Here is a 17,678-nt window from a genome sequence, read left to right on the forward strand (position 1 = left end):
ATGGCTAATATATTTTTAATATTGTCTGATTTCTAGTTTACAGAAGAAAATTCTCTAATTTTTTAATTGCTAATCATATTTGTCTTTGGTTTTAAACTGATGAAAACCTCACAAACAGAGAAGTACTCCATAGACTTAATAACACTGTATAGGTCATATAAATCAAGGTATTATATATATATATATATATATATATATATATATATATATATATATATATATATACATATATCATAATCATCATCATCATCTCCTCTTACGCCTATCGACGCAAAGGGCCTCGGTTAGATTCCACCAGTCGTCGTTATCTTGAGATTTTAATTCAATACTTCTCCTTTCATCATCTCCTACTTCACCCCTCATAGTCCTCAGCCATGCAGGCCTGGGTCTTCCAACTCTTCTAGTGCCTTGTGGAGCTCAGCTGAACATTTGGTGAACTAGTCTCTTTTGGGGAGTGGGAAGAGCATGCCCAAACCATTTTCATCTACCCGTCATCATGATCTCATCCACATGTGGCATACAAGTAATCTCTCTTATAGTTTCATTTTTAATCCTCTCCTCCCATTTAACCCCCAATACCCTTCTGAGGGCTTTGTTCTCAAATCTACTATATCTATTGGAGATTGTTTCATTGTCATACCAAGACTCATGTCCATATAGTAACAGTGATCTCACCAAACTGATATATAGTCTGATTTTTATATGTAATTTCAGGCTATTTGATTTTCCAGTTTTACTTAACCTAGCCATTGTCTGATTTTTTTTTTCAATCTTTCACTAAACTTTAATTCTAAATACCCTGTATTGGAGATCATACTTCCTAAATACTTAAATGGTTCTACCTCATTAATCGTTTCTCCTTCTAGTGATATTTCATCTTCCATTACCTACTTCGTTCTCCTCTTCTCTGTCTTTCTTCTATATATCTTGAGCCCAATCTCGTGTGATATTTCATGCATTCTGGTAAGCAAGCATTGCAAATCATGTGATGTTCCGTTAACAAGGACAGCATCATCATCATACTCTAGGTCCGCTAGTTTCCCATCACCAATCCAGTCCAAGCCCAGTAGGGAACCACGAAGCTATCAATTTGCGTAAACCTAAGGAACACCAGATTCATAAAACTTTCCTATGACTCAAAATTATTCTCAATAGAGTATTTTTGATTTGATGATGAGCGAAACACCCACTTTGAGAGGTATTTTAAACACTGATAATGTGAGTTCTCAAGTACAAATTTTAACGAATGTTTTAACCAAATGTATAGGTAAATATGCTGTAATAGCAACCCGCCCCCTAAACCCTGGATAACAAAGAACATTAAATAAAGTATAACAGTAAGAAATAAATTGCAAAACGATATCAAGAAGGATAGGAATAATACAATATAGAGAAATAATTTTAAAGAAAGTAAAAATTGAGATGGATAACGGTCTGAAACAACACTACAAGAACGAACTTAAAATAATAAGAATAACTTACCTACTTCCAGGGAAATAGTATGTTCAATTATGCCCAATATTACTAACAAAGAATCTTAAACAGAAAATGAAGATATAACTGACAAGGCAGAGAAATTTAATGGGTATTTTGCAAATTTGGGAAGAAAAACACACGAAAGAACGCAAGAAGAACTGGCCAGGAATAATACAAGAGCAAAAATCGACGAACTGAATACATTCACAAACAATCAGTTTTATATCAAACCGTCACCTGCTGACTGAGATATTGTCATTCTAGTCATTAGTTCTCTTAAAGAGTCAAATGTATACGTATCCAATGGCATATCGTTACGTTTTATAAAAGATATTCTAAATATAATTTCATTTTACATTAGTATAATTATTAATACATCTATCGTAACTAATGTCTACCCAAAAACGTGGAAAAATCGTCATGTTCTTCCTTATTTTAAAAGCGGAGATAAAGACGAAATTTCTAATTACAGGCCAATTTCTTTATTCCCGGTCTTATCTAAAATATTAGAAAAAGTCGTGGCAAATCAGTTAACTGAATACTTAAAAAGTAACCACCTCTTTTCTAGGAGTCAACATGGCTTTCGCCCAAAACTATCAACTCAAACAGCACTATTAAAGATATCGGACAAAGTTTACGAAAACATAAACAAGAAGAAGATTTCTCTTTTACTACTTCTCGAACTGTCGAAATCTTTTGATAGTGTGAACCATGAAATTTTGCTTGATAAATGCCAGACACTTTACATTGATCCATCCTGGTTCACAGACTATTTACGTAATCGACTACAAAACGTAGGATTTGGTGTACCTTAAGGTTCAATCCTATGACCAATTTTATTCATCATCTATGTAAATGACCTTAGAAATTTTGTAGGTAACTGTTTCATCGTTCAATATGCTGATGACACTCAAATGATAATTGATGGCTACTGCATATCGATAACTTGGAAGATTTAGTAAGCAAAACTAAGGAGAATTTATAGAGTGAAGATGTATTTTCAACTAAATGGCTTATGGTAGAATGAAAGTAAAATGCAATGTATATTCCTAGGCTCCATGCAATATCTATCCGAAATCAAGTATAACATCCAAATTAATTTTAATGGAGCCATCGTCGAACATATGGAATCCGTAAAGAATCTTGGAGTGCACTCCGATAAACACATGGCACTCGAAAAACATATTAATGAACTGCACAGAAAAGTTATGGGACACTTATTTATCCCAATAGACTAAACATTTATTCGAACCAGAAACCCGCCTAATTGTAGTGCAATCGTTAGTATTAAGTTTAATTCATTACTGCTATATAATATGGGGGTTCAATAAGCAACGTCCTTATGAAACGAGTACAAAAACTTTTTTGGGCTCAAGCCATGTCGTCCTGATGGAAGTTCACTTCGGCAGCTTCCTACTGTATGATATTTCTGTGAGTGATATTACAAGAGAATTACAGTCAGGTATCACAGTGTTCTAACCCCCAGAACGACTATCCGAAGATATTGTGTATAATCAAGGACGTATCCGAAGATAACCATAGATATCTGCACCCTCAATAGACTTTACCCAGTCTAATCCACTAAGGGGAAGGATAAGTGAGGAGCCGTTACATATCCTCTCACCTTACGGTGCCCTCGTACGTCTCTGGCGCCTCATTCCTTTGTCTCAGCTTAGATCTACTGTTGTGTTGTTTTGTTGTGCGCTCTTTATCAGCTTTTTTTGAAGATTTTCTTCGTATGATGGCTTCTTCTTCATCGTCTTGTTGAGTACCAACCTTTCTTTGCAGTTTGCTTTAGCTGTAAGATTTTTCCTACGTCAAAATCCATTAAAAATTTTGCTGGACGGATGGCCATGGTACAGTGTGAAAATATGATCATATATCTTTAATCTTATTAGAACTGTGTTGGTTGAAACTGAAGAATAAGTACTCTTTTCATGTCTGTGTTTCTTTTTAGAATTTTAAAAATTGTATTTCCGAACTGGCTTCATAATTTTAGTACCATTAACTCAGTAACAGGGATGACTACAAGACAAGCAAATAATCTAGTGCCAGAAGAGCCAATACCGATATAGAATCAAAGGAAATAAATACTAGAGGTCCACGGGTATGGAGTAGTTTACTTGGCTGCTTGAAAGAAGAAGAATCCTTAAGTTCTTTAAAGAATAAACTAAGAAACATCTTTTAAACAATAATTAATTGCCGTAATTAAGTTTTATAGGAAACAATCGTACCTGACATTAGCCACGTCTCACGTCAATAACTGCTTTTTAAAATAAACCATAAATTTTTGAAGAACATTTTATGTTGGAGGAGTTTTACTAATTATTGCTGTGGGAACAATATTTCATAATCAAAATTAGAATTATTCTAATTAAAGTTTTATGTAATATGTTTTAGTATACTATGATTTTATTGTTTTAATAGCTTTGATGTACGCTTTCTATCCATAGTTGGTGACCTGTTATAAATAGAAAACCCAATGTATTATTGGAATAAATGTTATTATTATTATTATTATTATTATTATTATTATTATTATTATTATTATTATTATTATTATTATTATTATTCTCCACCATCTCCGACTGTTTTACGCATTACAAAATCCACGAGGAGGATAAACAACATAGAAGAAATGGAGTACTCCGCTTTTCACTGGAAATTCATTTGATAAGACTTCATTACCATTAACTTTGCACTTGCTATGCTCATGAACATACTTCATCTAATTCACATATTTAATAGTAATTTCATAATAACGCATGACTCTCCACAAAAGTGTCCGGTGCATATTATCAAAGGCTTTTTCATCATCCACAAATGCTATCAAAAGTGGATTTCTATATTCTACGCATTGCTGTACATGTCTCAATATGAAAATTTGGTCAGTGGAACTTCTACCTTTTCTAAGTCCAGCTTGTTCATTTCTCAGCTTTTCATCAATATTTCTTTCCAGTCTCTTTAGGATAGGCATACTATATATTGTCATAATTGTCATAACAAATGACGTAAATGTTATGCCTCTGTAATTATTGTAATCAGTTCGGTCTCCTCTTTTGCTATTTTCCCCAACACTCCTAACTCCCATTCATCAGGTTTTGCTTCTTCATGCTACATTCTACAAAATAATCTTGTTAGTAGTCTGGGGGAGTCTCTTAATTTTCGTCCAGTATCATCTCAGCAGTTATTCCATCGTATCCAGAGGCTTTCCATATCTTGTGTCTTTTAATGATAGCTTCGACTTTAAATACACTGAATTCATTCATGGGCACATCAAGGTCTTCATTAGTTTCAGGTATAATAATCAAATTATTCCCTTCGTATATCTTATTCATAACCTTACTGAAGAGTTCTATCCAACGTTGACTTTCCTCATTTTCTGTTGTTATAACAGATTCATTTCTCTTTTTGATAGCTATATACTTCTAACACCATAGCCACCTTGAATTCATAGTTTTGTCAGCCCTAGCTGCTTTCCTGTCTTAATACTCACTCCAGTCATTCCTGACTTTTCTTTTGACCTCACTATCAATACTGGAATACTTTGCATACTCTACCTTGTAATGTTCATTACCTCCTCGAAAACATACAACAATCAATTTCTGTCTTTGTCTCCTTTTTATAGTATCCCAAGTATCATTTGATATCCATGACTTTCTCCTTGTAACTGCGTGTCCCAAGACTTCACTACCAACTCACTGAGATATGTTCTTAGTATCACACCATTTTTTATTAATTGTCTGCTCTTCGTCTCTTAAAATCTCTAAGACTGCAAATCGATTTCTACATTCAATTAAAAATGTTTCTCTGTGCTCTTCTTCTAAAAGCTTACTTGTATCCAACTTAGGCATTTTATCTATCTTTCTGTTGGGTGCTTTCAGTTTTAATTTCAGTGCGGCAATGAGGAGCTGGTGATCACTACCAATATCTGCACCTCTATAGCTTGTTACATTTCTCAGAGTCCTCCTCCTTTCTTTATTAATGGCAATGTGATATATTTGATTTTTGCAATTGCCACATAGTGAAGACCATGCATATTTGTGTGTCTATAGCCAGGGCTGATGTTCAACATGTGAACCCTCTTAATGAGAGAATGCCTTGATGAAGTCATTGAGCTTCAGCACGGCATTTTATTCCTGTGCTGAAACTTGGTGACGGGCAAGAAGGCTCTCGAACTTGGGGAATTGTTCCCTCAGTTCGAACCTAAATTTCTCTCTTTCTCATCTTTTTCTTCCTCTTTATATTACTTCAACCTTCTCCTAATTTTATAAACTTTCTTTCATGTTGCTGTCCCAACCCTATTAGTAAAATTTCGCATATGTATATGTGTATATTTTTACATATCTATCCGTTATTGCTGCCTGTTTTGATGAATGGGAAAGGTGTCACAGTTGGGAGGTATTTGTGCTCAAAGCTATATGTGAGAGTATTGGATGATCTCAGCCATCCCAAAGATGGTTTGGACCTTTTTGGCGGAACTATTCTCAAGTGTTGGGTCTTAGGAATCCAGGGGGATCCAATGCTTGGGGAAGGACTCTCGGCTTTTGGCCGGAACCCCATCATTACAGATATGGGGAGGATGATTCCATAGTTTCTTGGTGTCAGTCCTAACAGGCGGGTTTAGCTTACACCTGTGCCTCTATATCTGTTTTGGTGCTATCCTTCAGGTAGGGTATGGAGTGGACCATCTGGGAAGTATACTCTCATTGCGCCGGTAGTGGAGGGTACAGATTTCCTTCCCAACATGTGATGCCTTAATGTTCTCAAGCAGGTGAATCAAACTATTTAAAATATCACACTTCTCTTTTCTTCTTTCTAATAGATTCTTGTGACAAGGACACCCCCTCCCCTGGATATACTGACTCGCCCCCGGCACTGTTGACGACCACTGCTACTTTAAATAGGGAAGGTTCTGTTGATGACCTCGGAACGGGAGAGGACCATTCTACCAATATTTCAAAATCGAGTAATTTGGGTAACACGAGAAAACTTTGAATCCTTCATGTTACCGATATTTCAATAGAGACAAATTATGAAGATCTATATGAAGTATTTGAGTGCTATGGATGTATAAAAGAAATAAGGATGAAACTTGAAGATGAAAAAATGGCATTCATGGATATCTTACAGTAGTTATGACGAAGCTTTTAGTGCAGTAAGTAACATGAATAATATTAAAATTAATAACTTGAATGTCGCAGCTGCTCTCTGCGATAAAGTACCAAAGGATTTGGATGTATATAGGCCTGCCGATTGGTTGGAAAAAGACCCAGATTTAGTTATGCCTTCCCAGAGAAAGCCAAAACCACCAATGTGGCTTATAGCTGAATCAAAGGGGGTTACAGGGACTTATTTTGATATATGCAAATTAATTCAGAAGAAAGTAGGAACTATTGCACCGGGAGATATATATCGTTTTGGAAAAAATAGTTTCCTTATCCATGCCAAATCAAGTACACAGTCTGTAATACTGTCCAACATAAATATAGATAATGATGATTTTAAGTTAGACGTCAAACCACACCTACATTTTAGCTACAGAAGGGGAGTAGTTTTGAACAGAGATCTGTATGAATTTACAGAGGAGGAGATACTGGCCATGTGTCCACTAAATGTATGGAAAGTTCACAAAGTCCCAGGTACATCAATGATAATCCTTACCTTCCAGGATGCTGATGTACCATTTCATGTTATTATGGAAAACGAAATGATTAAAGTAAGACCATTCAAGCAGAAGCCATTGCAATGCTTTAATTGTTTTAAATTTGGGCACCCATCTAAAGTTTGCAAGAATGAAAAAAATGTGTGGCATTTGCTCCAAATCTTACCATGGAGAATGTCCACTTGGAGCCAGGTGTTTAAATTGCAATTCGAATCATAAATCCACAGACAAGAGCCACGAGCTATATAAGTTGGAGGAAGCTGCCCTCAACAAATCGAATTTAGAACATATAAGTGTGAGACATGCCAAAAGACTACTAAATAAATCAAATACCTATGCTAAGGCATTAAAATCAAACCAACCTAGTACTGCCAATACCTCTAGAAAAAGAAGTATACCATCTGATAAAATGTAAAATAACGAGGTAACCATATTGCCTCCCGAGGCTTTACCACGGTGTACTAACACTAGGGCATTGCCCATTGCTGTACGGCCTTCGTCCCCCATTACAAAAATTAGTACAAACCTCTCTCAGGCATTCCTTGCCTGATTTGATGGAGGTTCCACTTAAGACCAACTTACCTGATGTACCTGTTGTGTGAAAGGTGCATAAACCTAGAATCCCGCCATCTATTAATCGTAAAAGAGAGAGAGACCTCCATCTCTCTCTCCCCCCTCCATTAGAAACGTTAAAGTTATGACATCAAATAAATTTGATGTTTAGTCTGTTTATGTTTCTAATGAACCAGAAGATAAACTGAATAAATCCGAAATTCAAGTTGAGGTCCACCCTCCACCTCAACAAATAGATCAAAAGGATACAAAGAAAATCACAAACGTAAAACCCAACACAACAAGACCATCTCTGAAGAAACATACAGGTAATAATGTTAGATCAAAAACTGCTAATGCGAAGACCTCATCCAAGATGTCTTCCAGAAATAATCCATAGTTTTTTCCTCCATTTTGCAATGGAACTGTCAGGGTTTAAGGGTGAAATATGAAGAACATAAGCTCCTAATTCATGAACATTCCCCCGTAATTGTATGTCTGCAGGAAATGAAGCGTGATGCTAACACTCCTAGTCCTCGAGAGTATGTTAGCTATAGAACACCATATAATCAACAAGCAGGTAGCCATGGCGGAAGTCTCATGTATGTTCGTCGAGATGCTCCCCAAATACCCATGTCTATTCGTACACCCCTGCAGGCAATGATTGTACAAATTGATATAGGGAGAAAATATACAATATGCTCTCTGTACTTATCTCCAAATGATAATATTTTATATGAGGATTTAGTTAAGGTCATTCAAGAACTCCCTCAACCTTTTTTTCTCTTACTGGGAGATATGAAAGGTATACATCCTTCATGGGGTGATGTTTTGGCAAACACATGGGGCAATATTATCTCATCAATTGTGGAGAATGAGGATGTCAGACTCCATAATACAGGAGAGCCCATGCACTTCCATGTTCAGACAGGTACCTTGCCATGCATTGACCTTTCAATTGCAAGCTCTAACTGCCTTCTTGATTTCGATTGGAGGACATTAGATGGTTGGCATATTAGTGATCATGCATCAATCATTATAAACACCAACAAGGGTCCGCCTTTACAAAGATCGCCACAATGGAATCTGACAAGGCAGACTGGGTTAAATTTTGTCAGCTAAGTGAAATCGAGGGGAATGCAGTACAGTTTGAAAGTATTGATGATGCCATAGACCTACTGAATGGAACTCTCCATATAGCAGGAATTAATTCGATTCACAAAACCACGGGATTATTCAAACGACGACCAGTCCTGTGGTGGTCTTCAGAATTAACAGTCTTGCACAGGGCCACCAAAAAATCTCTGACCAGATTGCATAGACGCCGTAGTGATGAAAATTTTATAACATACAAAAAGTGTAGAGCACAGTTCCGTCGTGCCATGAAAGAAGCTAGACACCAGTTTTGGGTGTCTTTTGTTTTTTCCATCAACAGTAGAACACCACCATCTTCTGTCTGGAGGAAAATAAAGAAGATTGCCTGAAAATTTACCCCAAACCCACCACCGCTGCTGAAAGGGAACGATCAGTATGTGACTAAAGCAAATGATGTGAGCAATGCCCTGGCCTATCATTTTTCAAATGTATCTTGAAAGTGTTTAGCAGCTCCTGGTCACCAATATAGGGGCATTGAAGAAAAGAAAATTTAAAATTTTGCAACAGGAAGGGAAGGGTCATATAATTCTCCTTTTACTGAAAGAGAATATGATTTGGCACTTGCCACTTGTAACGATACAGCCCCTGGACCTGATGGAATTCCATATACAATGATTAAACATGTACATTTTAATACAAAGTTATTTATTTTAAGCATTATTAATAGAATATGGCATGATCATAGTTATCCAAGTGTTAGGGAACTAGCCATTATTTTAGCCTTTTTGAAACCTGGTAAGGACAAGTTTTTAGCAGCAAACTATCGACCTATTGCATTGACATCATAGAGAAGATGGTCAATGCAAGGTTGATGTGGTACCTTGAAAAGAAGGGTATCTTATCACCCATTGAATGTGGATTCAGAAAAATGCACTCAACAACTGATGTGTTGATACGACTTGAGTCCTCTATTTGTGACGTGTTTACTTCCAAACAGCACCATGTGACAGTCTTTTTTGACCTTGAAAAGGCATATGATACCACATGGAGATATGGTATACTAAAAACAGTTCATGACTTGGGACTGAGAGGAGAGCTGCCACTATTTATTCAGTCATTTCTTTCACATAGAGTTTTTCAAGTGAGAGTTGGGGAAACTCTATCAGAGAGTAAATGTCAGGAAGAAGGAGTTCCTCAGGGTCGTGTGCTGAGTGTAACCCTGTTTGCACTAGCAATTAATGGGATATCCTCAGCCATTCCCCGGGATGTTCTCTCAACATTATTTGTGGATGATCTCTCAATATCATTTGCTGGAGCTAGAATGGCAATGGTTGAGAGAAAACTACAACTCTCAATTGACAAAATTATCCAGTGGGCCGATGGGAATGGATTCAAGTTCTCGACAAGTAAAACTACTATTGTACATTTCTGTCGTATCGGGGGAGTACATCCAGACCCGGATTTATACATTAAAGGTCAACGGATCCAATGTGTAAAAGAAGCTAAATTTTTAGGTTTGATATTTGATTGTAGGCTTACATAGGTTTCTCACTTAAAAGCATTAAAAGTTAAATGTCTTGAGGCTCTGAATCTTTTAAAAGTATTGTCCCAATCATCATGGGGGGCAAACCGCAATATTATTTTAGAATTATACAAGGCCTTGATTTTTTCCAAAAATTTTTATGGATGTGAAATATACTTCTCAGCTACCCCAACCCGGTTAAAAACATTAGATTCAATACATCATGCAAGTATTAGATTGTCCACAGGAGCGTTTAGAATCTCACCTATCCCAAGTCTTCTTGTTGATGCTGGAGAGTTGCCGCTAGACCTTTACCGAATGTCTTCTATTATTCGGTATTGGTTTAGATTTCATAGACTTCCTAATTCTTTAGCCTTGCAGACTGCAAGCCTTGTAAGGCACTCAACATACTTTGAGTTGCACCCGAAATCTCCTCAATCTTATGACTTTCGGCTGAAACAATTATTAAACAGTCTTGATATAATTAGAATTAATGTGCTTCCATTTAAGGTATCATCAACGTCTCCATGGAAATTACCTGAGGTATCTTTTTGTAAATACTTTATTGTAGTTAAGAAGAATATGACTTACGTAGAATCCAGGTCTCTTTTTATAGAACATGTTGCAGAACATAGGGGATCGACATTTATATATACTGATGGCTCCAAATCTGATGCCTGCGTTGGATTTGGAGTACATAGTAATGGGTTTAATTGTAGAGGTGCACCTCCTCTAACAGCTTCCATATTTACTGCCAAACTGTATGGCATACTAAACGCTGTTGAGAAAATAGTGGAAAAGGAGGGTAATTTTATAATTTTTAGTAATGCAAGGAGTGTTCATCAAGCTTTAGAAGTTTTTAATTTCAGTAACCTTCTAGTTTTAAAGATTTTAGAATGGCTTTTTATTATTGAACTGAGAGGTATAATGATTCGATTCTGTTGGGTTCCAGCACATGTAGGTGTGTCTGGGAATGACAAGGCAGATTTACTGCGAAGAATGCGGCATCAGAGATGCTACCAAGAAGGTATCCCATTCCCTGTAATCATTTCCTACCTACCATGAAGAATTTTTTTTTAATAAATGGCAACAGCACTGGGATAGTTTAGATGGCAATAAAATGAGAGAAGTAACAAATGTCATATCTCCTTGGAGGTATGACATGATGCCCCGAAAGTAGGAGTCTTCTCCGTATTGGTCACACTCGGTTCACACACGAGTTTCTGTTGAAGGGCCAACACCAACCGTATTGCGACGACTGTTTAATACCTTTAACAGTGAGGCATTTGTTGACCGAATGCCTTAATTATAATAACGTAAGAAATAGATATCTGTTGAGGCTCGAGGTGAGAATGGCAGGTTCATCCTTGCCAAGATTCTTGGACATGATGTGTCCTCCTCTGCGAGCGGCATTTTTAGATTTGTTTCAGAAGCAGGTCTTCTAAAACCTATTTAACTTTTATAATGACATCTTAACTTTTATGGTTTTAATTCATAATGACATCTTAACTTATATGGTTTTAATTCATAATGACATCTTAACTTATATGGTTTTAATTCATAATGACATCTTAACTTTTATGGTTTAAATTTAATTCTCTTTTATTTTTCATATGTAATAAATGCTATCGCCGTCAATAACATCACATGTCAGGATGCCAGAAAGCTATCAATCAATCAATCAATCAACACGAGAATCGATACTGTTATAAAACCTTGCTAGAACTAAAAGAAATTCTTTCTTTAGAGAAAACTTAAAGTAGCAGGGAAAAAGAAAGACTTGGTGGAACGGTGAGTGAGTATTTTACATTACAACATGAAGCAAAAGCAATATTTTACCGTCTGTTTACATGCATTTACATATCAGATGCATGACATAGGCTTACATGTAATGTGGTTGGTTGACTATAAGTTTATGATTATAAAACTACATAGCTTAATTTCTTTTTGATATCGTCAGTGTTAAATGTATCACTCCTTTCGGGTTTTCCTCATAGTTTACCAACCATTGCTTTGAAAGTTATACGTTTTATCCATCAGCTGCCAAAGCGTTTTTGTTGTAGTTTATTGATGCGAGGGATCAACATCTCCATATTGTTTTCAGCCTTATCAATTCAATCTTCAATTTTACAACATTAATTCTACCAAGCACGTTCAGTGCAAAAGTTTCGCATGGCTTTATGTTGTGCTACAACTTATATGCACCTTAATGGGGATTATCTGCAAAACTTCCCCATTGTACATGCTGGAATTCTTCTAGCCATGTGAGGAATGTTATGAAGATAAAATAGAGATGTTAAATGATCATTTTTATAGCAATGTCAATAATTCTAAAATTTTTAGCTATGTTTTCCTTGTTAGGTATATCCGCTTTGTGCGATTTTCTAAGGATCAGGAAGATGTAACATTCGTGATATGGGTTAAAATGAAGGAGGCAACCTGTTACAAAATCGACATCAGCGTCTGACTTTACGCACGTGCCTCCTAGTGGTGACTCAAATTCTCCGGTACCTCATTCTGGAACCATATCGGTTCGAACCATTTGAAGAAAGTAGCCAAGAAAACAGTAGCAAAGTTTAAATTTTTTCATTAAGAAATATGAGATGTAGATAAAATAAAACAACTGTTAGCTTTGAGGGAAGGTAGCTAAGAATAGAACACGCTAGGTGTTTCTGGACGAAGATCTCACATACTGGAAAGAATAATACTCAGTAACTTCTGGAAATTCTGCAATAAGGAGAATTTCACGAAGTAAATTCGTCTGTACAAAATGTGCATTGAATAATATTTGTGGACTACAAAGTTTTGTTTAATTCCAGGTATCTAAACTAAAAATAAAACAATAAGCTGAAAATTGTTATATAACATTGATGAAAGGAAGGAAAATAAATTGAAGGGTTAATATATTAAGATTTACTGTAGAGATAGTCTTAATTTACGAACATATAAGGAGAGAGAGAGAGAGAGAGAGAGAGAGAGAGAGAGAGAGAGAGAGAGATTCCCTTTTGGAGTGTCATCTTCTGCTCTCTATTTACAACACATGCACGAAGGCCTCATTTACACTAATTATTATATAAGCTGAGGATTCTAACCAGAGACAACGATAGTATTAAATTTTTATACTAATCCTTGGAGTTAGTGTATAAAATGGGTTTAACACATTATCTATCGATAATATATCCAAGGCTCCCAAAAACAATGTTTTCGTAAATTACGTTTCCCGTAAAAATTTTCGTCTTAGTAAATCCTGTATAGAAATATCTGTAAAACTTCTAATACCTATTCTAGAGTAATTGTATTTTTTGCGCATTTGCATAACACTAGTATCAAAAGTCCCTATGTATCTTGAGCATCAACTTCAAAACACCTTATGACAGGTTCGTGGACCACCATGGACCTTTAATTCTGAGGGCTTGAGATATGCGTGAGAAAGACTAAAAAACTAGGAATGCATATTCCGAGAATATGGAATGGGAATACTCATTCCAAGTTTTGATTTGCAAATCCTGCTTGCAAAACAATAACAGGGCTAAATCAAAATCGAAATGTTTATGGTAAATCTTAAGTTCTTGTTAATACGGACTTGGATATTAGTAAGATCTACATCTTAATATGTTATCATGAAAGTCAGTAAAATAAAATGATAGTTTTGATATGAATTTTCCAACGTTTGAACTAGTGAATTAGTTGGAAAAGGATTTCCCCTGATTGGTCAGTCTCTACTTGTTTTGTAGTCACGTGATCAGTGGTAACTTCGTTAGCTCCGTGCTAAGTATTGTCATTCAGCGTTGGACACTTCAAGTGTACAGTTACAACTTTACTTATGGAGGGCTACATTATGTCACGTAGCGAAGACCAAATGGAACAACAAAACTCGGGCGGTATTGAATTTGTGCTACAACAAGTTTTAGAGCAGCTCAAGCAACAGAAGAGCGAGTTGAACCATTTGCGAGAGGAGGTGAAAGACAGTAACGTTTCTGTTAAATCTGAGGTCACCAAGTTGTTGGAGAAAGAACTCACGTGGAAACGTGAAGGTAACAAGCAGCAATATAATTTTAACTGTGACATTGATCAAGACTGTGTTCAGGCTTTGTGGGCTATTACCAACAATAAATTTGATTATGCTACAAATTTGCTAAAGGACTGCTCAGAAAAAATAAAAAAACGCAATAAACTTATACGCATTGCCGACACCTCGGAGGCAGGGTGGGATACAGTGAAATTATACGAAACGAATCCAGTTGCTAGTGACAGCGAAGATGAGTCCAGGATTAACAAAGCAGAAAACAGAGCTCTCAAGAAGAGGAAACAGGCAGTTACGGGAAGAGAAGCATCGAAAAAGCGTTCCCAAATTCCTACTGCCGGGACTCTTATTTATCCTGGTCAGTTTAGTTCATCACAGTTATGGATGAATCCAACTTTTGGAACGGGAGACAGTCATAATTTTCCAGGACCATCGGGTAATTTTCGTGCCTTCGGTGGAAGGAAAGGACCGTCGGGGTGCTGTTTCTCCTGTGGGAGCTTCCAGCACTACAGAAAATACTGTCCGCTCAACAAGTTCAACCAGTCGGGCGAGTTCAGCAGCAAACCTCAATAAATTTACAGATGAGTATGATTCTATTTTTAGTAACGGTGTTAATGATAATTTCACTACCGATTACTTTGAATATGAGTCAGGTCGTAAACAAATTATTGTGAAAGGAAGATTAAGAGACTATTTAAAATTTTGGAAAGACATTGGATCTAGTAACTTTATTATAGACATAATAGAAAATGGATACAGGCTACCGTTTTATTCTAAACCACAGTCGGCACAGTTAGATAACAACCTTTCTGCAAAGAAAGAACCAATTTTTGTTGAGGAGGCTATTTCGAACTTATTGGATAGGGGATTAGTTGAAAAATGTATAGAGCCGCCATATATTGTAAATCCTTTGACAGTTTCTATTCAAGCCAAGGGAAAAAGAGATTGATATTAGATCTCAGGATAGTTAACCAACATTCATGGAAACAATCCATAAAGTAGGAAGATCTAAGGTTAGTTTTAGAATATTTAAAGCCAAATTCTTTCACATTTAAGTTTGATATTCATAGCGCGTATCATTTTGTTTCAATTTATCCTCCACATACTGATTACCTGGGCTTTGAATGGCAAAACAAACAGGGTGAAAAACAATTTTTTAAATTTTTAGTACTACCGTTTAGAATTTCAACTGCACCATATTGTTTTGTTAAATTAACAAGGCCTCTTATCTCCAAATGGAGAGGTGAAGGAAAAAAGGTTATGTTATTTCTAGACGATGGCTTTGGTTGTAATGATACATACGATCTTTGTTTAGAAATGGCCAATTCTAACAAAAATGATCTGATTGCCTCTGGTTTTGTTCCAAATGTTGAGAAATCTCAGTGGGAGCCAGTACAAAAAATTGAGTTTCTAGGGGCATGTTTAAATTCTAAGGACTTTACTATTTCCATACCTAAAAAGAGAATCGATAAAGCTGTGAACACGATGTTAGAGATTGAAAATAGTATGAGACAACATAGGCGAGTTCATGTTAAAAAAGTTGCCAGTTTTGTAGGGCAGGTTATTTCTATGTCAATTGTTGTTGGTAATTTGTGTCAGTTCATGACAAGATATTTGAGCATCGATATTTCTTTAGCACCAAATTGGTCATATTTCATAAAGTTATCTACTCAGAGTTTGGAACAGTTATCGTTTTGGAAGAAAAATTTGACTGAAATCAATTGTAGGCATCTGAATCACAATCCTTCTTACACCAAAATTATTTATACTGATGCAAGTACAACAGGTTATTCTGGATATGAAGTGAATACACCAAATGGTATGGTTCATGGGGTTTGGGGCATTGAGGAGGCTGTGAAGTCTTCTACTTGGAGGGAACTTATGGCAGTATTTAAAGTACTTAAAGCTTTAAGCATCTTTCTTGCTTCGAACAGGGTTAAGTGGTTCACAGACAACCAAGGTGTTTGTAGCATTATTGAAAAAGGATCAATGAAAACAGAATTACAAGATATTGCTTTCAAAATTCATTCTTTTTGTGTTAAACATTCAATTATTGTAAATATTCAGTGGATTCCCAGGGAAAAGAACCAAATTGCAGATTACCTTTCTGAAATAATAGAAAGAGATGATTGGGGGTTATCTCCCTTTATAATTAATCTCATTATTGAAAAATGGGGTACAATTGATATTGATTGGTTTGCTTCTCCTCACAATGCCAAGCTTCCTGTATTTTATAGTAGATTCTGGAATGAGTTTTGTGCAGGGGTTGATGCATTTAGTGCAAATTGGAATGCAAAATTTGGTCTTTTTGCACCACCTGTTACACTTTTAACTAGAGTACTCTCAAAAAGGTTGAAAGAAAATGCAAGAGGAATCATAGTTATTCCTGTATGGAAATCTGCTCCATTCTGGCCTCTCTTATGGAAGGGCAATAATTTTATTGAGTGTGTTGTGGACTGCATGGATCTGCCCACAAAGAAAGAATATTATGTGACATGTAAAAATGGTGCAGGAATTTTTGGAAATGAGGACCTGTCATTTAGAATGTTAGCATTAAAAATGATATGTTAAATCTGTTTCACCATTGTGAATGGTTAATGCTTCTACAAATAAAGAATGTTGTATTTGTTGGCGTGGCTGCCATTATAATTGCTAGACGGAGGAGTTGAGTGGTTTGCCCGTCTTGGCTGACAAGCCATTATAATATGTGGTAAGATGGTAGAAGTAAATTGGAAGATTTTCTTTGTATAATATTGTTACATGAGGAAATGTATGCTAACTATTTGTTTTTCTCTAAATATACTTTTCCAGTGTTTCTCTGATGATATTGAAGAGTTACCAGAAGTGCTGGCTGAGAAGGTGCCGCTTATCCCGGAACTACTGGTGTCACCCCGAGCAGATAGTACCACAAAAAGTTATATGAACGCTTTTCAAAGATGGAGGTTTTGGGCATCTAGTAATTCCGTTGGAGAAGAGGACATCTTGACGGCTAAGCCTTTTATATTTGCATTATATTTGTGTTCACTTGTCCAGAGTGCAAGTACTCAAAGTCCTGTGATTAAAGCATTTTACAGTGTAAAATATGTTCATGATTTATATGGACTGAAATCCCCTACAGAATCTACTCTTGTTAAGAATCTACTGGAGGCAGCCAAAAGAAGGCTTTCTCATTCAGTTGTAAGGAAGGAACCTATTACTTCAAAAATATTCGGTGACATGTATGATAGATTATTTCAAATTGGAAATGTAAAAAACCAGTGAACTATTTGTGCTTGTCTTTTAGCTTATGCAGGGTTTCTCCGAAGTTCTGAACTGTTAAATATAAAATACTCGGATGTTGTCAT

This window comes from Palaemon carinicauda, chromosome 3 (assembly GCF_036898095.1).
Source record: "Palaemon carinicauda isolate YSFRI2023 chromosome 3, ASM3689809v2, whole genome shotgun sequence".
In the NCBI taxonomy this organism is placed as follows: Eukaryota; Metazoa; Arthropoda; class Malacostraca; order Decapoda; family Palaemonidae; genus Palaemon; species Palaemon carinicauda.